At 52.8% G+C, this 5,000-nt stretch overlaps 1 non-coding gene across 1 annotated transcript in view; it reads right to left on the bottom strand.

Moving 5' to 3' along the window:
- The window catches only part of LOC124588556, a 1,910-nt gene extending 521 nt beyond the window's left edge, over positions 1-1,389 (bottom strand). The window contains exon 1 of the ribosomal RNA XR_006975759.1: positions 1-1,389. This exon is cut by the window's left edge and continues 521 nt beyond it. This is a non-coding gene — a ribosomal RNA (small subunit ribosomal RNA).
- Positions 1,390-5,000: the final 3,611 nt, after the last annotated feature.

The raw sequence follows: 5,000 nt of genomic DNA on the forward strand, positions 1-5,000 counted from the left end.
AACTAAGAACGGCCATGCACCACCACCCACCGAATCAAGAAAGAGCTATCAATCTGTCAATCCTTCCGGTGTCCGGGCCTGGTGAGGTTTCCCGTGTTGAGTCAAATTAAGCCGCAGGCTCCACTCCTGGTGGTGCCCTTCCGTCAATTCCTTTAAGTTTCAGCTTTGCAACCATACTTCCCCCGGAACCCAAAAGCTTTGGTTTCCCGGAGGCTGCCCGCCGAGTCATCGGAGGAACTGCGGCGGATCGCTGGCTGGCATCGTTTATGGTTAGAACTAGGGCGGTATCTGATCGCCTTCGAACCTCTAACTTTCGTTCTTGATTAATGAAAACATACTTGGCAAATGCTTTCGCTTCTGTTCGTCTTGCGACGATCCAAGAATTTCACCTCTAACGTCGCAATACGAATGCCCCCGCCTGTCCCTATTAATCATTACCTCGGGTTCCGAAAACCAACAAAATAGAACCGAGGTCCTATTCCATTATTCCATGCACACAGTATTCAGGCGGGCTTGCCTGCTTTAAGCACTCTAATTTGTTCAAAGTAAACGTGCCGGCCCACCGAGACACTCACTCAAGAGCACCCTGGTAGGATTGCAACGGGGTCCGCCTCGGGACGCACGAGCACGCACGAGGCGCGTCGCACGCCTTCAGCTCGCCCCACCGGCAGGACGTCCCACGATACATGCCAGTTAAACACCGACGGGCGGTGAACCAACAGCGTGGGACACAAATTCAACTACGAGCTTTTTAACCGCAACAACTTTAATATACGCTATTGGAGCTGGAATTACCGCGGCTGCTGGCACCAGACTTGCCCTCCAATAGATACTCGTTAAAGGATTTAAAGTGTACTCATTCCGATTACGGGGCCTCGGATGAGTCCCGTATCGTTATTTTTCGTCACTACCTCCCCGTGCCGGGAGTGGGTAATTTGCGCGCCTGCTGCCTTCCTTGGATGTGGTAGCCGTTTCTCAGGCTCCCTCTCCGGAATCGAACCCTGATTCCCCGTTACCCGTTACAACCATGGTAGGCGCAGAACCTACCATCGACAGTTGATAAGGCAGACATTTGAAAGATGCGTCGCCGGTACGAGGACCGTGCGATCAGCCCAAAGTTATTCAGAGTCACCAAGGCAAACGGACCGGACGAGCCGACCGATTGGTTTTGATCTAATAAAAGCGTCCCTTCCATCTCTGGTCGGGACTCTGTTTGCATGTATTAGCTCTAGAATTACCACAGTTATCCAAGTAACGTGGGTACGATCTAAGGAACCATAACTGATTTAATGAGCCATTCGCGGTTTCACCTTAATGCGGCTTGTACTGAGACATGCATGGCTTAATCTTTGAGACAAGCATATGACTACTGGCAGGATCAACCAGGGAGCTGCGTCAACTAGAGCTGAGCAGCCGGCCGCCCGGGAGTGTGTCCCGGGGGCCCGCGCGAACACGCAAGCGTCCGCTCAATTATTCTGCAAACAGGAGGAGGCTGAGCTCCCCTGCACAATACACCTCGAAACCCTCTCAGGTCCCGGCGGCGCGCAGCGCCGTCCTAAGTACTTGGTCGGGTTCGAGAGAGGCGCAATCGCCCGGAGTTTGGCGAGTAGACGCTTTAGGTGCGACCACCCGTGCTCCCAACTGAGCTTGCCGCTGCCGACAGAGGCCCGGGAGCGTGCTGTCGTGGCATTGCCGGCGGGAGACAACACGCGCCACCTACGGTGGCCGGCAGCTCCAACGCCAGCGCCACAGAAGGACAAAAGCCCCACTTGGGTGCCGAAGCGAACTCTCCCAGCACAGCGCACGCGCCAACACGTCCGCACAGCTGCGATACAAACCACCTGCGAGAACCGCAGAGGCGACCGAGCAGCAGACGGCGTCGCGGCGCCGAGCGCCGGGCGGCGCGGCGCCGAGCGCCGGGCGGCGGCGCATCCTCAGCGCACACAGTCCTCAATCGGACCAGCACACTGCAGATGTCCACCGCGCTTCGCACCGGGCCCGCGAGGACCTACTTTGGCCGCACGGCGCCGCGTGCAGGGTGCGCCGGCGCGCAGCTGCGCCGCCTGCCGCCTCCGTCGGCCGGCGCGCCTGCCACTGGCCGCCCCCACCAGCCGGCTGTAGCGCGTGCGCCCACGCACCGCGCGGCCAGCACGCCGGGAGGCCCCCCCTCACCGGCCGGGGACGGTCCCACCCAGCCACCGCCGCGTATCGCTTCACACCCACATGCCATTCACGTTCGTGGGCATGGTGGGTATCGCTGAAACAACCGGTTGGTAGCTCAACCGATCGTCGCCATCACTGATTCACCTCTAGCGAGAACAACCGCACCACAACCGTTTACCAGTTGTTCATTTGCGTAACGTCACCAGCAAACGTAGACGTCCATCGCCATTTGCAAATTCAACGATTGTTGCATGCCTGTGTCAGGTGTCACGACACACTATGTCTGCCCACATACACGCAACAACATGTGCACGCTTCGCGAACACGTGGAAGGTGGCCCCCGTACGTATGCGATGTCCATTGCGCGAACGACTGTCAACCGGCCTCTGTCGCATGTCGCAGATGTGGAACGCAGTGCACCATGCTATCACGGTGTGTGAGAAGAGACGACTACGTCTGACAACACGCGCCACTACATCAACAGACGGCTCATGCTGATCGCCATCCACGGCATACCATACTGCAATCCAGCTCTTATAGGGAGACGACACGTAGCTGAGTGCACAATATTTGGACCGTATGGTTCGCCGTTGTTGGCGCAGTCGTGGTACGGTCACACATGTACCACGATGTATCATTCAGTACATGAGGACCAATGTGCAGTACAGTGTGTGATTTGGACGTACAACATCAGCGGACAGTTGACACACGCCGTACCACAACGTAGGCTGTGCTTCGCCATGCAAATGCCAATGAACAACTGCGAAGGGCATTGAGCATGTACGTCCTGCTGCCATCCGCATTACAGTGTATAGCTGCAAGGTGTTTAACATGAAGCGATACTCTGGGGACCAGGCAGTGCGAGTAGCAAACTATATTGCGGGGGTTGCAGTTAGGCAACACCACACTAATTTAACGCGTCGTATGACAATTACAGAGCAGGTTAAGGCCCAACGTGTGTTGGGTTAAGGCCCAACGTGTGTTGGGTTAAGGCCCAACGTGTGTTGGGTTAAGGCCCAACGTGTGTTGGGTTAAGGCCCAACGTGTGTTGGGTTAAGGCCCAACGTGTGTTGGGTTAAGGCCCAACGTGTGTTGGGTTAAGGCCCAACGTGTGTTGGGTTAAGGCCCAACGTGTGTTGGGTTAAGGCCCAACGTGTGTTGGGTTAAGGCCCAACGTGTGTTGGGTTAAGGCCCAACGTGTGTTGGGTTAAGGCCCAACGTGTGTTGGGTTAAGGCCCAACGTGTGTTGGGTTAAGGCCCAACGTGTGTTGGGTTAAGGCCCAACGTGTGTTGGGTTAAGGCCCAACGTGTGTTGGGTTAAGGCGCAACGTGTGTTGGGTTAAGGCGCAACGTGGGTTACGTTAAGGCGCAACGTGGGTTACGTTAAGGCGCAACGTGGGTTACGTTAAGGCGCAACGTGGGTTACGTTAAGGCGCAACGTGGGTTACGTTAAGGCGCAACGTGGGTTACGTTAAGGCGCAACGTGGGTTACGTTAAGGCCCAATATAGGTTAGGTTAAGGCCCAATATAGGTTAGGTTAAGGCCCAATATAGGTTAGGTTAAGGCCCAATATAGGTTAGGTTAAGGCCCAATATAGGTTAGGTTAAGGTACAATATAGGTTAGGTTAAGGTACAATATAGGTTAGGTTAAGGTACAATATAGGTTAGGTTAAGGTACAATATGGGTTAGGTTAAGGTACAATATGGGTTAGGTTAAGGCGCAATATGGGTTAGGTTAAGGCGCAATATGGGTTAGGTTAAGGCGCAATATGGGTTAGGTTAAGGCGCAATATGGGTTAGGTTAAGGCGCAATATGGGTTAGGTTAAGGCGCAATATGGGTTAGGTTAAGGCGCAATATGGGTTAGGTTAAGGCGCAATATGGGTTAGGTTAAGGCGCAATATGGGTTAGGTTAAGGTACAATATAGGTTAGGTTAAGGTACAATATAGGTTAGGTTAAGGTACAATATAGGTTAGGTTAAGGTACAATATGGGTTAGGTTAAGGTACAATATAGGTTAGGTTAAGGCACAATATGGGTTAGGTTAAGGCGCAATATGGGTTAGGGTAAGGCGCAATATGGGTTAGGTTAAGGCGCAATATGGGTTAGGTTAAGGCGCAACGTGGGTTACGTTAAGGCGCAACGTGGGTTACGTTAAGGCGCAACGTGGGTTACGTTAAGGCGCAACGTGGGTTACGTTAAGGCGCAACGTGGGTTACGTTAAGGCGCAACGTGGGTTACGTTAAGGCCCAATATAGGTTAGGTTAAGGCCCAATATAGGTTAGGTTAAGGCCCAATATAGGTTAGGTTAAGGCCCAATATAGGTTAGGTTAAGGCCCAATATAGGTTAGGTTAAGGTACAATATAGGTTAGGTTAAGGTACAATATAGGTTAGGTTAAGGTACAATATGGGTTAGGTTAAGGCGCAATATGGGTTAGGTTAAGGCGCAATATGGGTTAGGTTAAGGCGCAATATGGGTTAGGTTAAGGCGCAACGTGGGTTACGTTAAGGCGCAACGTGGGTTACGTTAAGGCGCAACGTGGGTTACGTTAAGGCGCAACGTGGGTTACGTTAAGGCGCAACGTGGGTTACGTTAAGGCCCAATATAGGTTAGGTTAAGGCCCAATATAGGTTAGGTTAAGGCCCAATATAGGTTAGGTTAAGGCCCAATATAGGTTAGGTTAAGGTACAATATGGGTTAGGTTAAGGTACAATATGGGTTAGGTTAAGGTACAATATAGGTTAGGTTAAGGCGCAACGTGGGTTACGTTAAGGCCCAATATAGGTTAGGTTAAGGCCCAATATAGGTTAGGTTAAGGCCCAATATAGGTTAGGTT

The sequence above is a fragment of the Schistocerca americana genome, unplaced genomic scaffold (assembly GCF_021461395.2).
Source record: "Schistocerca americana isolate TAMUIC-IGC-003095 unplaced genomic scaffold, iqSchAmer2.1 HiC_scaffold_646, whole genome shotgun sequence".
Lineage (NCBI taxonomy): Eukaryota > Metazoa > Arthropoda > Insecta > Orthoptera > Acrididae > Schistocerca > Schistocerca americana.